This window comes from Ovis canadensis, chromosome 2 (assembly GCF_042477335.2).
Source record: "Ovis canadensis isolate MfBH-ARS-UI-01 breed Bighorn chromosome 2, ARS-UI_OviCan_v2, whole genome shotgun sequence".
Classification (NCBI taxonomy): domain Eukaryota; kingdom Metazoa; phylum Chordata; class Mammalia; order Artiodactyla; family Bovidae; genus Ovis; species Ovis canadensis.
In genome coordinates this window covers 146848204-146868790 of record NC_091246.1, presented here as the reverse complement: position 1 = coordinate 146868790, position 20587 = coordinate 146848204, and the positions used below count along the sequence as shown (strand labels likewise).

At 38.1% G+C, this 20587-nt stretch overlaps 1 long non-coding RNA gene across 5 annotated transcripts in view; it reads left to right on the top strand.

The window, feature by feature from the left end:
* The window catches only part of LOC138433907 (uncharacterized), a 101877-nt gene that overhangs the window by 42361 nt on the left and 38929 nt on the right, over positions 1 to 20587 (top strand). Inside the window, exon 4 of one of the 5 annotated variants that reach the window (XR_011254507.1) lies at positions 6767 to 6842. The exons of the other annotated variants lie outside the window; for them this stretch is intronic. This is a non-coding gene — a long non-coding RNA (uncharacterized lncRNA). The remainder of the gene's footprint in view (positions 1 to 6766; positions 6843 to 20587) is intronic. 5 annotated transcript variants of the gene reach the window in all.

Here is a 20587-nt window from a genome sequence, read left to right as displayed (position 1 = left end):
TCTATTCTATTCCATAGATCTGTATGTCTGGGTTTGTGTCAGTACCATACTGTTTTGAATATTGTAACTTTGCAGTATAGTCTGAAGTCAGGGCACATCATACCTACAGTTTGTTCTTTTTTTATCAAGATTGCTTTGAAATGTGGGGTCTTTTGTTGTTCAAAATAAACTTTAGGATCATGTGTTCTAGTTCTATGAAAAATGTCCTCAGTATTTAGATAGGGATTGCATTAAATCTATAGGTTTCTTTCTATAGTATAGCCATTTTGATAATATTGATTCTTCCAGTCCAAGAGCATGGGATATCTTTCCCTTTTTACCATCAGTTTCCTTCATCAGTGTTTTATAGTTTTAAGTGTATAGATGGCTCACCTCCTTGGTTAAGTTTTTCCTTAGTTTTTTTTTTTTTAATTCAGTTTTAAAAGTTACTGTTTTGGGGGTGGGTTTTTTATTTATTTATTTTTTTTGCTTTCTCTTTCAGATAGTTCATTATTAGTTCATAGAAAAGCAACAGATTTATGTATATTAATCTAGCATCCTACAACTTTACAGAATTCATTTATTCTAACAGTTTTTGTTTTGTGAAAGACTTAGTATGTTATTCACAAATAGTGACAGTTTTGCTTCTCTTCCTTTCCAATTTAGATGCCTTTTATTTCTTGTCTGATAGCTGTGACTGGCAATATTGTGTTAAATAGAAGTGGCAAGCATGAGCATTTCTATCTTGCTATTAATTTTAGAGGAAAGACTTTTAGCTTTTCACTGTTGAGTAGGATGTTAGCTGTGAATGTATTAGTCCATTTGCCATAAGTGGACTTTATTTTGTTGAGATATGTTCCCTTTACACGATTTTTGAAGGTGTTTTTTTTTATCATGAATGAATATTGAATTTTGTCAAATGCATTCTCTGCATCTGTTGAGATAATGATGTGATTTTTATCCTTTTTGTTGCCTTGGTGTGTAATGTTGTCTTTTTGTGAATATTGAACCATCCCTGCATCCCTAAAATAAATCCCACTTAATCAAGATGTATAATCCTTTTTGTATATTGTGTGTGTATATATGTCAATATATATTTATATATAAAATCAGTTTACTAATATTTTGAGGATATTTGCATCTATATTCATCAGAGATATAGGCCTGTAATTTTCTTTCTCTTTTCTCTTTTTTGGTGGTGTCTTTTTTTTTGGTTTGAGTATTGGGATAATGGTGGACTTACAGAATGAATTTGGGAATGTCTGTCCTCTTCAATTTTTTTGAATGGTTTGAGAATATTAGCTCTATTTTGTTACAAGTCTACTGTCAAGCTATAGAATTCTGGCCTTTTTTTTGCTGAGAGTTTTTTTTAATTACAAATTCAATTTCACTACTAGTAATCAGTTGATTTCAATTGTCTTTCTGATTCAGTCTTGGAAGGTTGAATGTTTCTAGAAATTTGTACATTCCTTCTAAGTTGTTTAAATTGTTGGCATATAACTGTGAATGGTGTGCTCTTACAATTTTTTGTATCTCTGGTGTTGATGGTTGTTTTTCCTGTCATTTCTTATTTTGTTTATTCGGGTCCTCTCTCTTTTCTTCTTGAAGATCCTAGCTAAAGTTTGTCAATTTTGTTTATCTTTTCCAATAAACAGCTATTAATTTCACTGATCATTTTCTGTTGTTTGTTTAGTTTCCATTTTATTTAGCTCCTCTCTGATCTTATTTCCTTCTGCTGACTTTGGCTTCATTTGTTCTTTCTCTAATTTCTCTAGAAATTAGATGGTAGAAAGTTAGATGGTAGATTTAGATTGTGTATTTGAAGTTTTTCTTTTTTCTTGAGGTAGGCCTATGTTTCTGTAAACTTCCTTCCTAGAAATGCTTTTGTTGTGCGGGCTGCGATTCATGGGGTTGCAAAGAGTTGGACACGACTGAGCAACTGAACTGATACGTTTTAGAAAGTTGTGTTTCCATTTCTGTTTGTCTCAAGATGGTTTTGCATTTCCTCTTTGATTTCATCACTGACCCATTGGTTTTATAGTATTTATAGAATGTTGTTAGTATCCATGTGTTTGTGCTTTCTCATTTTTCTTTCTGTAATTAACATAGTTTCATACCATTCTGGTTGAAAAAAATGTTTGATATAATTTCTGTGCTATCAAATTTGTCTAAAATAGTTTCATGGCCTAGCATGTCATCTATCCTTTAAGTGCACATAGTGCATTCTTCAGAATGTGTATTCTACTGTGTTTTAGATGGAAGATCCTATAGATATCTAAGTCTAACTGGTCTATTTTGTCATTTATTTAAGTCATTTATTCATATTTTATTTACATTATTTATGTCAGTTATTATTTATGTCATTTATTTAAGACCTTCTTGACTGATTTTTTTCCCCTAGATGATCTCTCCATTAGTATAAGTAGTATATTAAAGCCCCCTACTATTACTGTGGGCTTCCCTTGTAGCTCAGCTGGCAAAGAATCCACCTGCAATGAAGGAGGCCTGGGTTCGATCCCTGGGTTGGGAAGATCCCCTGGTGAAGGGAAAGGCTACCCACTCCAGTATTCTGGCCGGGAGAATTCCATGGACTGTATAGCCCATGGGGTCGCATTGAGTCAGACACAACTGAGCGACTTTCACTCTCACTATTACGGTATTGTCGTGAATTTCTCCCTTTATGTCTGTCAGTGTTTGCTTTATGTATTTAGATACTCCTATATTGGGTGCATATTTGTTGAGTATAACACCCTCTTCTTGTATTGATCCCTTTGTCATTATATGATGCCCTTCTTTGTCTTTATTACAAACTTTAAGGGCTATTTTGTCTGATGTGAATGTTACTACCGCTGTTTTTTAATATCTTTTTTCATCCCCTCACTTTTAGCCTGTGTGTCTCTTTAGCTTTGAAATGAATGTCTTGTATGCAGCATATGGATAGGTTTTGTTTTTTTATCCAATCAGCCACCCCATGTCTTTTGGAGCATTTAGTCCATTGACATTTAAAGTACTTAGTCACAGGTGTGTACTTATTACTATTTTATTGCTTGTTCTCTGGTTATTTTTAGTTCTTCTCTGTTCATTTATTTCCCTGTAGTTTGATTTTCATTAGTGATATGCTTGTATTCTTTTCATTCTAGTTTAGTATTGTAGTTTATTGATGTGTAGTTACCACAAGGTTCATAAATGTTAACCTATAAACTCGATCTACTCATTTTAGACTGTTACTTTAAGTTCAAACACATTCTAAAAGATCTGTTTTTTGTTCCCCTCCTTCACATTTTGTGATGTCATATTTTATATCTTCATGTTTATCCCTTCACTATTTTTTGCAGTTACACTTTTACATTTTTTTGTCTTTTAATCTTCATATTAGCTTATTTAAGTGTTTGATCCTCAGCCCTTACTATGTATTTGCCTTTCCTAATAGAATTTTTCCTTTCCTTAGATCCTTACTTTTTGTTATAGCCATTTCTTTTCTGCTTAGAGAAGACCATTAACATTTCTTTGAGGGTAGGTTTTGTATTGATGAACTGTTAATTTTGTTTGTCTGAGAAGTTCTTTATCTATCTCTCAGTTCTGAATGATGGTGTTGCTGGGTAGACTGTTCTAGGTTGCAAATGTTTCCCTTTCAGCACTTTGACTATATCAGCACTCCCTTCTGACCTGCAAAGCTTTTGTAAAGAAACCAGTTGATAACCGTAGGAAGCTTCCTTGCACATTGACTTTGGTTTTTCTCTTGCTGCTCTTAGAATTCTCTAGCTTTTGCCATTTTAGCTGTTATGTTTTGGTGTGGGTCTGTTTGAATTCATTTTGTTCTGGACGCTCTATGCTTCCTGTACTTAAATGTAGTTTTTCAAGCTTGTGAAGATATTAGCCATAATCTCAAATACTTTGTCTACCCCTTTTCTCTCTGCTTTCCTTCTGGGACCCCTGTAATAGGAGTATTGGTATGCTTGATGTTATCCCAGAGATATTTTAAACTATCTAATCTTCCAGGTCATTTTTGCATTCTTCCTTATCCCTTGTTCTGCTGTCAGTTCCTTCTAGTATGTTTTTCATTTCAGTTATTGTATTCTTCAGTTCTGACTGGTTGTTTTTAATAGTTTCTAGCTCCTTGTTAAAAGTCCCACTGTGTTCATCTAATTCAGTTAGCATTCTTATTACTAATGCTTTGAACTCTTTATCTGGTAAGTCGTTTGTTTCTGTTTCATTATGTTTTCAGGGATTTTTCTCTTGTTTTTTCATTTGAGACTAGTTTCCTGTTTTCTCATTTTGCTTAACTTTCTGTGTGTCTATGAATTTAGGTGAAACAGTTACAGTCTTGTAGTGGTGTCTATATGTGGAAGCATCCCTATTACAGTCTGCCTGTGCCCAGTGGCTTTGGTAGAAGAGCTGGATTTGACATGAATACAAGTCACATCTTACATCAGGGTGTGCTGGCAGCTATCACCTTGGTATGATGTGGGGCTGAAGATGGAGTGGTACTTGAGCCAGATCCAGGGGTGATGCAAGGAGGCCTCTCTGCTCAGAGGCCATCACCTATCAAAGGCAGATCCAGGCCCTGGACTCAAATTGTTGGAGCAGAAGCCCTGAGGGTCAGGTCCAAGCTGGCTCCACTCTCTTTAAATGTGACCTCCCCTCCATCGCAGCACCGGCACCCGTGGCGTTGGCAGCAGCAGTGCTGAAGCATGAGGACCGTGAGGGCTCTCAGCTTGTGACAAGGCATGGGCTGTGGTGGTCTAGCCTCAGATAATGGTCCAGGCTGCTTTTGATGGGCTGCCTGTGCAAGCACCAGTTAGTAGCTTCCTCAGCCCTGTTCAGTGCTTCGGGTCTGAGTCTCTTCATCCCTCGCATCTGATCTCTCCCTCAGCATCTGCCACCCCACCCTGATGTGGAGCTGCACTGTGGCGCAGGCAGGGCTGTGTGAACTTGGCATGTGTTGGTGCATGCTCTGCGGTGGTCCAGCTGCCATCAGAGGTCAAGAATGTTTCTGAAGTGCTGTGTGAGCACCAGCAATGGCTGCCATCATCCTGCTTAGATGCTGCTTTAGGTCTGAGCTGCCCGTGCGTCCCAGGGCCCAGCTCTCTTCTTTGTCATGATGGCTCTTGCTTCAGTGTGGAGTTACGACTTATTACATTGGGCTAAAGAGTTCACTGGGCTCAGGCTGGGGTGCACACAGGGCTGATCACAGGGAATCAGGCAGCCACCTTGGCAGTTTTTAGTCTAGCTTCTCTGCCCTATCTCAGCAGCAAGCAAACATGCATGTGTTTCTCTTGAGTGGCGTCTGAGCTTCCTACCACCCTCCTGTTAGTTTCACAGCATTCCAACCAGTCAAGAGGGCTCATCTTCCCACCTACCAGAAGCTCCAAAACCTCTTACCCTTCCATCTCCTCCAGCCAGCTAGACGGGCTGAGCATGGGCCTGGGCCATCCAGAGCACCAAAGGGAACCTGAGCTCTTCTGCCTCCAAGCCATGTTTGAGGCCCTTCTTACCCGGTTTGACCAGTGCAGCCAGGCCACAGAGGATGTCTGCCAGAGGAATTGGTGGTTGCATAACCTGCGTGACTGCAGGAATAGTGGGCCCCTAGCCTCACTCCACACAGGCTCCTCCCCAGGCCTGCAGCCAGTCTGCCCAGCCACCTTGCCCAGGCCAGCAGAGGCACTGGCCTGGCTACAGGCCCCAGCAGGGCATCCTTGCAGGCCAAGAACAAGATCCACTCAGCAGCATTTAGCTCCAAGGGACCTGGGCTCATGCCTTTCCTAGGGTGGGCCTAGGGCTTCACTCTGGTTCCTGGGAGGCAGAGCAGACAGCACTCAGTATTATTAATACTGCCACGCAGGTTTTGAGTCAAGCAGAACAGCTTCAGCCCAAAAACTGGGGTGCCCAGCGTGCGGCTCAAACTACTCACTCACCGTGGTGGATCCCCTCCCGAGTAATCTCGCTTTTCCTCTGAGTCCCCTCCCAAGGGCACAGGTTCCAACCTGGTCCTTTCTTGTCCCTTTGTACTTGATTGTGTGGCTCTTTCTTACAGTCTTGGTCTCTTGGCCAGTTTCTAGTTAGTCTTCGGCGGGAATTGTTGCACATGTATTTTTGAAGTGTGTGTGGGAAGGTGATTTCCACATCCTCCCACTTTGCCATCCTGATTGATCTTCCTGGTAGTTTCTATTTGCAGTTATTTGAGAAACCTTCACACTGTTTTCCATAGTGGCTGCACGAATTTGCACTCCCGCTAACAGTGTACTAGGGTTCCTTTTTTTCCACATCCTCGCTAACATTTGTTATTTGTGGTCTTTTTGATGATGACCATTCTGACAGGCGTGAGAGGACCTCGTGGTTTTGATTGGCTTTTCTCCAATTAGTGATGCTGAATACCTTTTCATGTGCTTATTGGTCATCTGTATGCCTTATTTTTAAAAAAATCTCTATTTTACACGTCTCTATTTTTTTTTGATAGGGGGTTGTATGTTTATATGTTTTGAATATAGCTCCTTATCGATCACATCATTTGCAAATATTTTCTCCTGTTCAGTAGGTTGTATTTTTGTTGATTTCCTTTGCTGTGCAAAAGCTTTTAAGTTTAATTAGGTTCCATTTGTTCACGTTTTCTTTTGTTTCTTTTGCCTTAGGAGACAAAATAATGCTCTGATTTATGTCAGTCTTCTGCCTATGTTCTCTTCTAAGAGTTTTGTGGTTTCTGGTCTTACATTTAGGTCTTCAATCTCTTTTGAATATATTTTTGTATATGGTATGAGGAAATGTTCTAATTTCTTTCTTTTACATGTAGCTGTCCTGTTTTACCAAGACTGCTTATTGAAGAGATGATATGTTTTCCTGCCTCCTCTGCCTTAGATCAATTAACCGTAAGTGTGTGGGTTTATTTCTGGACTCTTCTGTTCCATTGATCCATGTGGTTTTGTGCCAGTAGCATACTGTTTTAATTTCTGTAGCTTTGTGTTGACAGTGTGGTCTGAAGTCGAGGAGCATGATCCCTCCACTCTGTTCCTCTTTCTCAAAATTACCTTGACTGTTAGTCTTTTTGTTTCTGTACAAATTTTAGAATTACGTGTTCTAGCTCTACAAAAAAATACCTTTGGTATTTTGACAGAGATTGCATTGAATCTGTAGTTTGCCATGGATAGTCTGATCAATTTAACAGTATTCTTCCAGCCTATGAATTTATCTTTCCATCTGATTGTATCATCTTCTATATCTTTCATCAGTGATCTTATTTTCATAAGAACTTATTTTTAGAAGAGGCATTTTTGTCATTTTCATTTTCTCATGTACATGCACTGAAGTATTCCACAGATTACATGACATATGATGCAACAATAAATTAAACACAGAATATGAGAGTCTAGCTGTCTTCTGTTGTCAGACTTTACAGAGATTTACAAAAATGTCAGTAAAACAATGCCACACATTTAACAGAACTGCTTCATGTATTATCTTCCACTAAACATTTTGTTTACATTAACATGTAATGGATTGAGTGTTACTTCAGAATAAGTATTTAAATGTTTTCACTTCATATTAAACATCACTAATATCAATAGATAAGTTAAAACTCTTTGAGGTCCTCAATTTTTAAGAGTTTAAAGGAATCCAGAAAGCAAAGTTTGAAAATTATTGCCCTAGGTGTTGCCCTCATCTGTAAGGTTGAAGCTGGCTCATACTCTGTCCCCATTCCAGCTGAAGGGAAGGGAGGCAGAGAAAGAGGAGGGAAAGCCGCTTTCAATAGGATATTGCCCAGAACCTGCTCTCGGTGCTTCTTCTCACATCTCATTGGCCAGAATATCATCCCATGGCCATGCCCTGTAAGGAAAAAGACTGGAGTTTTACAGCAGCAGCAAAGATTGCCAGCAGGCTCTCTGAAGCTAGGGGAGGCAGGAAATGGATCCTTTCCTCACAGTCTTCAGAAGGAACCAACCCTCCTGACACCTTGATTAAGGAATTCCAGCTTTCAGAACTGCTTGAAAATGAACTTCTATTATTTAACCACCCAGTTTGTGGTATATTATGGAAGCCCTAGCAAACTGATACAGACAATGTACACCCATGGCTGATTCGTGTCAATGTATGACAAAACCACTACAATATTGTAAAGTAATTAGCCTCCAGTTAAATAAAATTTTTTAAAAAACATAAAGTAGCTTAAGAAAACTGCCCACTCAGCTAGTGAAACAACCAGACATGGTACAAGTGCATTGGAGGAAAGAAGCGTCCATGCTACAAACAAAAGTCTTTACCATTTGTATGTGTTGAACTGGCTTGTTGATGCCAAAAAGGCATCTGAACATCACCCCACTAGGAGTCAGGCGTGTTTATACTTAGCACATTGCTTTGTCTCTTCTCTGGCTCCCAGACTAAGCATAAATGCAGGAATTAGAAGTCTCCTTAAGGTCCCATTTATTTGCACTCGATTCCCTGTCAGGAATGTAATGGGTACTAATATATTAACTGCTCTCTTACTATAAACGTGTTACATTAAACAAGCATAACTAAGCTTCCAAAGCAAAAATAAATAGACTCTTTCTGTACATGAGAATGTGCCTGGTAAGATGTTTTTCTTCTTTGTGCTGTCATTCTAGAATCAATAATATTTTTTAACAAAGTATGTTCTTTGTGCTTGAACCTTGTGAAATTGTTGATCATCCGTTGAGTCGAGTCCAACTCTTTGTGACCCATTGGACCAGGTTTCCCTGTCCTTCCCTATCTCCTGGAATTTGTTCAAACTGATGTCCACTGAGTCGGTGATGCCATCCAACCATCTCATCCTCTGTTGTTCTCCTCCTACCCGCAATCTTTCCCAGCATCAGGGTCTTTATCAGTGAGTTGGCTCTTCACATCAGGTGGCCAAAGTATTGGAGGTTCAGTATCAGTCCTTCCAATGAATATTCAGGGTTGATTTCCTTTAGGATTGACTGGTTTGATCTCCTTGCAGTCCAAGGGACTCTCAAGAGTCTTCTCCAGCACTACAGTTCAAAAGCATCAATTCTTTGGCACTCAGCCTTCTTTATGCTCCAACTCTCACATCTGTACATGACTACTGGAAAAGCCTTTGTCGGCCAAGTGATATCTCTGCTTTTTAATAAACTGTCTAGGTTTTGTCATAGGAGAAGGCAGTGGCACCCTGCTCCAGTACTCTTGCCTGGAGAATCCCATGGACAGAGGAGCCTGGTGGGCTGCAGTCCATGGGGTTGCTGAGAGTCAGACACGACTGAATGACTTCACTTTCACTTTTCACTTTCATGCATTGGAGAAGGAAATGGCAACCCACTCCAGTATTTTTGGCTGGAGAATCCCAGGGACAGGGGAGCCTGGTGGGCTGCCGTCTATGGGGTCGCACAGAGTCAGACACGACTGAAGTGACTTAGCAGCAGCAGCAGGTCTTGTAATAGCTTTTCTTCCAAGGAGCAAGTGTCTTTTAATATCGTGGCTGCAGTCACCATCTGCAGTGATTTTGGAGCCCAAGAAAATAAAATCTTTTACTGCTTCCACTTTCTCCCCATCTGTTTGCCTTGAAGTGATAGGACTGGATGACACAATCTTAGTTTTCTGAATGCTGAGTTTTAAGCCAGCTTTTTCACTCTTCTCCTTCATCCTCATCAAGAGGCTCTTTAGTTCCTCTTTGCTTTCTGCCGTTAGAGTGATATGATCTGCATAACTGAGGTTGTTGATATTTCTCCCGGCAATCTTGAGTCCAGCTTGTGATTCATCCAGCCTGGCATTTTGGATTATGTACTCTGCATATAAGTTAGATAAGCATGATGACAATATATAGCCTTGATGTAATCCTTTCCCAGTTTTGAACAAGTCCATTGTTCTATGTCTGATTCTAACTCTTGCTTCTTGACTTGCATACAGGTTTCTCAGGAGACAGATAAGGTGGTCTGGTATTCCCATCTCTTTAAGAATTTTCTATAGTTTGTTGTGATCCATGCAGTGAAAGGCTTTAGCATAGTCAATGAAGTAGATGTTTTTTTCTGGAATTTCCTTGCTTTTTCTGTGATCCAACGGATGTTGGCAATTTGCTTCCTGGTTCCTCTGCCTTTTCTAATTCTAGCTTGAACATCTGGATGTTCTTGGCTCACATACTGTTGAAGCCTAGCTTGAAAGATTTTGAGCATTACCTTGCTAGCCTGTGAAATGAGCGCAATTGTGTGGTAGTTTGATTACTCTTTGGTATTGCCTTTCTTTGGGGTTGGAATGAAAACACCTTCTCCAGTCCTGTGGCCGCTGCTGAGTTTTCCAAATTTGCTGACATGTTGGGTGCAGCACTTTAACAGCATCATCTTTTAGGATTTTAAATAGCTCAGCTGAAATTGTATCACCTCCACTACTTTTATTCATAGTAATGTTTCCTAAGCATTTTTGATATAGGTATACCTTGTGAATTGAGCTTCATAGTAAGCATTTTTATGCTGGCTTTACTTATAAGTAAATAATTATGTAAATTATAATTTCACCTAAGCCAGCATAAAAATGCTTACCATGTAGCTTACTTCACAAGGTATATGTAATCAAAGAATCAAGTTGCAGACTTAAACACACATAATTTTTGTTAGTTGCACCTCAAAGCTAGAAAAGAAAAGGAAAAATGTTCACCATGTAATCAGCTATAAAAAGCAGGTCAATGTAAACTGACCGGGTACCAGTGGCCAATGTGGGGGTTCATTCAGTGGTCTGTCATTCAGGACTCTGAAAGAATCGCAATTAACCTGATGCATGATCATACACTGCCTCAGTATATAATTGAGGTATTCCCTTTACTAATTCCTCAGATGAGTCAGCATTTATAGAAACCCAGAGAGTCACTGGAATAGTATGGGAGGGATAGATAGTTAAGGCTGCAACATCTGTGGCAGCATGACGCCGTGGGAAGATCGTGAGCCTGGAGGTAAAGCCATTTAAGTTCTTGTCTTGGCTCTGCCACTACCGAGCTGTGTGTGGTGCAGGCCAAGAACGTCATCTCTCTGGGCCCTGCTTTCTCCACATGCAAACAGAAGTGACTGGAGCATAGAATTTCTCACATTCATGGCTTCTGTTGAAATGTTCTCCTGAATGTAAGCTCTCAGATATTATAATGTATCTGTTTTTCTCACAGCCAAAAATTGGGAAAACATTTTCAAAAGAGCTTAGTTTGAGTCTTCACTGTTGGCGAATAAAAGGAGGGATGGACAAATGTTGGTTGGGTGTCTGCTTGTTTAGTTTAGCCCATAATTGACTTGGAAAAACTCAATTACTATACAAATAATTTATATCATTTCCAAAGTTTGCTTTGGTTCTCTATTGGTAATTGAGATTGTGGATGAAAAAGTAGATGTCTAGCTTCGATTCCATTTATGCACGATTCTAGCAAAATATCTTTAACAGAAAAGCAGGTTTATGGTAGAGCATTTCCAGTTTAGAATTTTTTGTTTTCCTATTCTTTCAGTCAGAACTGAAAATCCTAAACGTTAATGTTCCTTTTAGTTAAATGGAGAGATTTTCTGGCTAGATATTCTGTATTTCCTAAAGTTCACTATATCAGTTTCTTTTAAAGCATCAGCGGTTCTTGGCACTCAGTTAGGTGCTGTTATAAAAATAATTATTGGCTATACACATTGTAATAGCAAAAGTATATATTCACCAAGACGTACAAAGACCTAGTTCCAGTCTAGGATAGTAGGAATAAAATAAGCAAACAGTGTTTTCCATTTAGGATTGTCCCAGACAAAGGCTTAACGCTTTCACTTGAGAAAAGTCTTTCACTACCAGCGGGTTAGTTTGCCCATTTGAAGTTGAGAAATATTGTACTTATGTAACTTTTCAGTAAAATTATTATACTTGGAAGTGTATATGCTTCATTTTTGAGTTGTAGGCTTTTGTGGTTTTCATTACAGATTGTTTTTTATATCTGTGTTCAATAGTAAACGAAAGCACCCTGTGGCAACTATACCACATAAAAAATACCAAGAGAAGCATATGGAGTAAAGAAACTCTTCAAGAAACAATCAAACAGATCCAGGGCATTTTATGGGTACAGAAAAAAAAGAGAACTTTGACTCTTTGTATTTTCATTTGTTCATGTCTTGTTTTATAGCCTTTCTAATTCAACTTGCCTTCTGTGCTACCCAATGGCATGAGTACTTATAAAGTTTACCATTAAATCTGAACATATACTTAATTTTTAAAGACATGTGTCTTCTCAAGAAGCCCTTCCAAATTATAGCACACAAGGGCAGTTATATCTGCTCTGTGTTCAATCAAACAAGTGTTTATCTGAGAGATTTCTCAATTTTTACCTACATTATTCATTTTCACACACCCGAAGGCCTTTGGCAACAGAATTGTAATATTCATTCACATTAATCTATTTTGAAAATGTTTAAGGAGATGTGAGCCCCCTAATCTCCATATCAGTGCTCCACACTAGTGACGGCTCTCCAGGTTCTTGCTTTAGAAAACATTTGGTTCATTTTGTGAAGGAAACAATCTAAGACTTTGCCTCATCTGCTTGACCTTTTATTCCTTAAAGCTTGGAAGGATGAATGGTGAGGGTGCTTTGCTAAATGAGAATAGAAAGGTAACTCTGATAATTATCAAAAGAACACCATGTCTTCATGGAAAAGAGAGACAAAAATTATGATCAAGCAACTATAGACCTTAGACTAAGAGTAACATTTTTTATTTCCAAACAAAGTTTCATACTCTTCTTAAGTTAGTAAAATACACAACCCAGTGAATTCTTTCTCATGTGAACCCTTTTGTCTCCCACCAAGCATCCACTACTTTTTTTTATTCATTCAACTATTGTTTTCCAGTTTTATTGGGAAGTAATTGACATGAACTGCAGTATAACGTTTAAAGTGTATAGCATGATTTGATTTACATAGACTGTGAAATGATAACAGTAGATTAAGTTAACATTCATCAGTTCGTAGATATACCAAAGGGGCTTCCCAGGTGGCACTGGTTGGTAAAGAACCCACCTGCCAGTGCAGGAGACATAAGAGATGTGGGTTCAGTCCTTCAGTTGGAAAGATCCCCTGGAGGAGGGCATGGCAACCCGCTGCAGTTTTCTTGCCTGGAAAATCCACATGGATAGAGACATCTGGTGGCCTATAGTCCATGGGGTCACCCAGAATTGGACATGGCTGAAGTGACTGAACATTCCAAAAGAGAAAAAATTCACCTTGTAATGAGAACTCTTTGGACCTGCTCTTTTAACCAATTTCCTATATATCATACAGTAGTGTTAACTGTATCATGTAGCTTACATTCCTAGTCCTTATAACTGGAAGTTTGTACAGTTTAATCAATTTCTTCCCAATTACCCCTTCTCCTCACCCCATCACCACCCCCTCTAATAACCAGTCTGGTCTCTTATCTTTTTGTATGAGTTTGGTATGCTTGCTTTTTAGATTCCATAAGTGAGCTCATATAGTATTTGTCTTGCTGATTTATTTCACTCCCTGGTGGCTCAGATGGTAAAGAATCTGCCTGCAATGCAGGAGACTCTGGTTTGATCCCTAGGGCAGGACAATACCGTGGAGAAGGGAGTGGCTACCCACTCCAGTATTCTTGCCTGGAGAAATCCATGGACAGAGGAGCCTGGCAGGCTACAAAGAGCAGAACACGACTGAGCAACTAACATACCTTCAAGGTCCATCTGTGTTGTTGCAAATGGTAGAATTTGTTCGTTTTTAATGGCTGAATAATAGTGCATTGTATTTCTATAATACTACATCCTCTTTATCCAAATCCGTTGATGGACATTAGCTTGTTTTCATGTCTTAGCTGTTGTAAATAATGTTATGAACCTAGGGGCTACAGATATCTGATTTAATGTTCTCAGTTTCTTTGGATATATTTCCAGAAGTGGAATTGCTGGATCATATAATAGTTCTATTTTTAACTTTTAGAGGAAATTTTGTACTGTTTTCCATAGTGGCTGCTCCAATTTAAAATCCTACCAGTATCACTCAGGGTTCCCTTTTCTCCACATCCATACCAATATTTGTTGTTTTTTGTCTTTTGAATAATGACCATTATAAGAAGTGATATCTTTTTTTTCTTTTTTTTTAAGCGAGGACATTGTGTTTAATATAGTTGGAATTAAAATGTCACTTAGTAAAATGTTTACGAGTATTGGTTTTTATCACATCAAAAAAGCTGACATGCAGGTCAAAGTTGCTTCCCTGTAGGAAGTGAGAAGCTGTGTGTTAAAGCCCATGGCACCGGCCCTCTCCTGCCAGGTGTGTCTGAAAGAGGCTGCTGCCAAGAACACACTTAAAACAACTCTTGATGTATCAAAGAAAGGTGTCAAAATAATCATGATTATTATCATGGGATGATTTGAGAGAACATTGAAACATGTATATTATCATAGTCCAGGTTTGATGCATGAGACAGAGGGCTCAGGGCTGGTGCACTGGGATGACCCAGAGGGATGGGATGGGGAGGGGTGGGAGGGGGGTTCAGGATAGGAAACACATGTACACCCATGGCTGATTCATGTCAGTGTATAGCACAAACCACTACAATATTGTAAAGTAATTAGCCTGCAATTAAAATAAATTAATTTTTTATGAAGTGATATCTCATTGTGGTTTTAATTTGCAATTCTTTAATGACTAGTTATATTGAGTACCTCTTCATGTACCTATGCCCATTTGTATATGTTATTTGAAAAAAAAAAATTTTGAGTTCTTTTGTCCACTTTAAAATTGGATTACTCAACTTTTTGCTACTAAATTGTATGAATTCTTTTATATTTTTTAAATAATGGATACATGGTTTGCAAACATTTTGCTATCCATAGATTTTCTTTTCACGTTGTTGATAGTTTCTTTTGCTATGCAGAAGCCTTTTAGTTGATGCAGTCCAACATATTTATTCTTGCTTTTGTTGCTTTACTTTGGGTATCATTTCAAAAAAACACATTAAGAAGACTCATATCACAAAGCTTTTTCAGGCTATGTTTTCTCCTAGAAGTTTCATGGTTTCAGTTCTTACTACTTAGTACTTAATGGATTTAAGTATTTCACCCATTTTGAGTTAATTTTTGTGAGTGGTATAAGATAGGGGTCAAATTTGATTCCTTTACATGTGAATATCCTCTTTGGGACTTCCCTGGTGGCTCAGATGGTAAAGCATCTGCCTACAATGAGGGAGACCCAGGTTCAATCCCTGGGTTAGGAAGATCCCCTGGAGAAGGAAATACCAACTCACTCCAGTATTCTTGCCTGGAAAATCGCATGGATGGAGGAGGAACCTAGTAGGCTACAGTCCACAAGGTCGCAAAGAGTTGGACGTGACTGAGCGACTTCACTTCCTATCCTCTTTGCCCACCAGCAGTTATTGAATAGATTTTCTGTTTTCCATTGAGTGTTCTTGGCTCCATTGTCAAATATTCAGTTCAGTTCAGTTGCTCAGTCATGTCTGACTCTTTAAGACTCCATGGACTGCAGCACGCTAGGCCTCCCTGTCCATCACCAACTCCCCGAGTTTACTCAAACTCATGTCCATTGAGTTGGTGATGCCATCCCACTATCTCATCCTCTGTCGTCCCCTTCTCCTCCTGCCTTCAGTCTTTCCTAGCATCAGGGTCTTATGGCCAAAGTATTGGAATTTCAGCTTCAACATTGTCAAATTTTACTTGACTTTATATGATTTATGATGTTGGCTGGGTGCTTGTCATTTATGGCCTTTATTATGTTGAGATATGTTCCTTCTGTGCCTATTTATTAGGTATATGCTGGATTCTGTTCCACTGGATTCTTTGTCTTTTTTTAATGCCCTTACCACACTCCTTTAATTAAAGCTTTATGTTCTACTATATAATTTATAAAGCTATAGCTTTATAGTAGAGCTTGAAATTAGGAAGTATGATACCTCCTTCTTTGTTGTTCTTTATTATTTTGGCTATTCAGGGGTTTTGGTGATATTTTTAGAATACTTTAAAATACTAATTTTAGAAGTATTTTTTGTATTTCTGTAAAAGTGTCATTAAAATCTTATTTCTTCAATTTTTATTGAAATATAGTTAATTTACAATGTTTTGTTAGGTTTAAATATACAGCAAAGTGATCCAGGTGTGTTTGTATATATGTACACACATATAGATATAGAAAATTTTTATTTATATATAATATATGAATATATTTAGATTATTTTCCATTACAGTTTATTACAAGACATTAAGTGTGGTTCCCTGTGCTAGACAGTAGGTCCTTTTTAGTTATCTATTTTGTTTGTATATAGTAGTGTGTATATTTTAATTCCAAGCTCCAGGGATTGCATTGAATCTATAGATGGCTTTTGGTAGTACTGACATTTCAACAATATTAATCTTCTAGTCCATGAACATAAATACCTTTCCATTTATTTGTGTCTCCTATTTCGTTCATCAATAAAAATGTAATTTTCAGAGTAGAAATTTTTTACCTCTTTGGTTAAATTTATTCCTAAGTATTTTATCATTTTTAATGCTATTATAAATGGAATTGACATATTTTTCATAAAATTGTTAGTGTGTAGAAATGCTACTGGTTTTTGCATGTTAATTTTGTACCCTGCAACTTTACCAAATTCATTGATTAGTTTTAACAGGTTTTTGGTGAAATTTGTAGGATTTTCTATGTATAAAATCATGTCATCTGCAAATAGAGACAAGATGACTTCTTCCTCTCCAATTCTGATACCTTTATTTTTCTCTCCCAATTGCTCTAGCAAAAACTTAACAGTATTATATTGATTAGGTGTGATGAGAGTGGGCACACTTGTCTTGTTCCTGATTTTAGAAGAGAAGCTTTAACCTTTTCACCATTGAGTATAATGTTGGCTGTGGGCTTGTCATTTGTGGTCTTTTATTATGTTGAGATATGTTCCTTCTAGACCTAATTTGTTAAGTGTTTTTTATCATGAACAGATGTTGAGTTTTGTCAAATGCTTTTCTGTATCTATTGAGATTATCATATGATTATTTCTTCCATTTTATTAATGAAATATATCCCATTGATTTGCATATGTTGAGCAATCCTTTCATCCCAGGATAAATTCCACTTGATCAAGGTGAATGATTCTTTTAATGTACTGCTAAATTTGTTTTTTCTAGTATTTTGTTGAGACTTCTTGCAACTGTACTTATTAGGAATATTGGGCATAGTTTTATTGTAGTGTCGTTATCTGACTTTGATATCAATCAGATATCAGGATATGTGATTATCAGGAGAATGCTGGCCTTGTAAAGTGAGTTTGGAAGTCTTCCCTCTTCAATATTTTGGAAGAGTTTGAGAATAATTTTATCTGAATTATTCTCTAAATGTTTGGTAAAATTCACCAGTGAAGCAGTCTGGTCCTGGGTTTTTCTTCACTGGGAGGTTTTTGATTACTGATTCAATATCCTTACTAGTCGGAAAAGGCAATGGCACCCCACTCCAGTACTCTTGCCTGGAAAATCCCATGGACGGAGGAACCTGGTAGGCTGCAGTCCATGGGGTCGCTGAGGGTCGGACACGACTGAGTGAGCGACTTCACTTTCACGTTTCACTTTCATGCATTGGAGAAGGAAATGGCAACCCACTCCAGTGTTCTTGCCTGGAGAATCCCAGAGACAGGGGAGCCTGGTGGGCTGCCGTCTATGGGGTTGCACAGAGTCGGACAAGACTGAAGCGACTTAGCAGCATCCTTACTAGTAATTGGTCTGTTCAGATTTTCTATTCCTGATTTAATCATGGTAGGTTGTATGTTTTCTAAGAATTTTTCCATTTCTTCTAGATTGTCGAGTTTGTTAGCATATCGTTGTTTACAGCAGCATCTTGTGGTTCTTTTTATTTCTGTTTATATCAGTTGCAATGTCGTCTTTTTCACTTACAATTTTGAGTTAGGTCTTCTCTCCTTTTTCCTTGGTTAGAGTTTGTCGGTTTTATTTCTTTTCAAAGTACCAACTTTTAGTTTGCTTAGTGTTTTCTATTTTTCTGTTCTCTATTTCCGTAATTTCTGCTTTAATCTTTATTTCTTTCCTTCTGCTAACTTGGGGTCACCTTATTTTTCTAGTTCCTAAGGAATAGAATTAGGTTGTTGGGGTCATTCCTGCTTTTTAGTGTAGGTGTTTATTGCTACAAACTTTGCTCTTAGAACGGTTCTTTCTGCATGGCATAAGGTCAGGTATGCTGTGTTTCCATTTTAATTTGTCTCAAAACTTTACTGTCTTTAATTTCCTCTTCAATCTGTTGGTTGTTCAGTAAAGTGTTTAATTTCTATGCATTTATGAACTTTTTCCAGTTTACCTCTTGTTATGATTTCCGTTTTCTTTAAGAATTGTTTCTTGGTCTATCCTAAAAAAAGTTCCATTTGCACATGAGAAAAATATGAATTCTGCTGTTGTTGACTAGAGTGTTCTATATATGTCTGTTATATTATTTGATCAGTTCAGTCGCTCAGTCGTGTCTGACTCTTTGCGACCCCATGGACTACAGTATGCCAGGCTTCCCTATCCATCACCAACTCCCGGAACTTACTCCTGTCCACTGAGTCTGTGATGCCATCCAACCATCTCATCCTCTGTTGTCTCCTCCCGCCTTCAATCTTTTTCAGCATCAAGGTCTGTTCAAATGAGTCAGTTCTTCACATCAGGTGGCCAAATATTGACGTTTCAGCATCAATCCTTCCAATGAAAATTCAGGAATGATTTTCTTTAGGATGGACTGATTGGATCTCCTTGCAGTTCAAGGGACTCTCAAGAGTCTTCTCCAACACCATAGTTCAAAAGTATCAATTCAGTGCTCAGCTTTCTTTAGAGTCCCACTCTCACATCCATACATGACTACTGGAAAAACCATAGCTTTGAATAGATGGACCTTTGCTGGCAAAGTAATGTCTCTGCTTTTTAATATGCTGTCTAGGTTGGTCTGTAGTGTTTAAATTCAGTTTATTATCTTTCTGAATGATTTACCCATTGTTGACAGTAGAGTATTAAAATCACAAATTATTATTGTATTCATGTTTATTTCTCCTTTTAGCTTTGTTAGTTTTATGCATTTAGGTGCTTTGTTAGGTGCACAAATATTTACAATTGCTATAACATTATGTTGTTATTGACCTTTTTTGTTATGTAATATATAACCGCCTTTTTTAGAAAAACTGTTTTTAAAGTTCATTTTGTCTGATGTAAGTATAGCTTCCCCTGCCTTATTTGTAGACACTGGGAGATTACCATTTGCTTGAAATGTCTTTCTCCATCCCTTCTCTCTGTTTATGTCTTTATGATAAAGGGACTCTCTTTAAGGTAGTATATTTTTGGATCTTGTTTTCCTATCCATTTAGCCATTCTGTCTTTCTTTTTTTTAAGATTTATTTATTTATTTATTTATTTTTTGGTGGGTCTGTGTTGCTGGACCGGCTTTCTCTAGTTGCGGTGGGGGAATGGTGGGGAGTGGTGTGGAGCAGGGCTACTCTTTGTTGCAGTGTATGGCCTTCTCATTGCCGTGGCTTCTCTTGCTGCAGAGCGCCAGCTCTAGGCACGAGGGCCTCAGTAGTTGTGATGCACAGGCTCAATTGCTTCGTGGCGTGTGGGATCTTCCTAGGACAGTGATCAAACCCATGTCCCCTGCATTGACAGATGGATTTTTAACCACTAGACCACTAGGGAGGCCCCATTCTGTGTCTTTTGACTGGCTAATTTAATATGTTAGTAACTGTTGATAGGCAAGAATTTACTATTGCCATTTTGTTAATTGTTTTCTGATAGTTTTATAGATCCATTGTTCCTTGTTTCTTATCCTGCCATCATTTTACATATTTTGATGCCTTTTGGCATCAGTATTCTTTGACTTCTTTTTCTTGTTCTTTTGTTTGTTACAGGTCTTTACTTTGTCATTGCCATGAAGATTACCTAAAATATCTTAAAATTATAACGCTTGATTTTAAATTGATAACAACTTCATTTCAGTAGAAGTCCTAAACTTTACACTTTTTCTTCTCCTACCCCTCACATTTTAGATTATTATTGTTAAAATTTGCATATTTTTACATTACATGTAACTAAGAAGGCTTTTTTAGTTTTAAGTATTTTACTACACTTTTAGTGTTTAATTATATTGTACACTACCACTACTATATTATAGACTCTAACTTTTGCTATTTATCATAGCTAGTGATTTTTATGCTACCTTTTTATGTTTCCAGAAGTGGAATTGTTGGGTTATTTAGCACTATTTTTATTTGCTGAGGAACCCCTATACTGTTTTTGACAAGTAAGGAAGTGAAAGTTGCTCAGTCGTGTCCGACTCTTTGGACTCTATAGACTCCATGGGCTATACAGTGCCCGGAATTCTCCAGGCCAGAATACTGGAGTGGGTAGCCTTTCCCTTCTCCAGGGCATCTTCCCAACCCAGAGATCGAATCCAGGTCTCCTGCATTGCAGGTGGATTCTTTACAAACTGAGCCACAAGGGAAGCCCAAGAATACTGGAGTGGGTAGTTTATCCCTTATCCTTTTTGATGATGGATGCACCAATTTTCAGTAGACAAGGGCTTTCTTTCCTCCACATCCTCATCAGCATTTGTTTTTTGTGGTCCTTTTTGATGATAGCCATTCAGACAGGTGTGGAGGTGTTCTT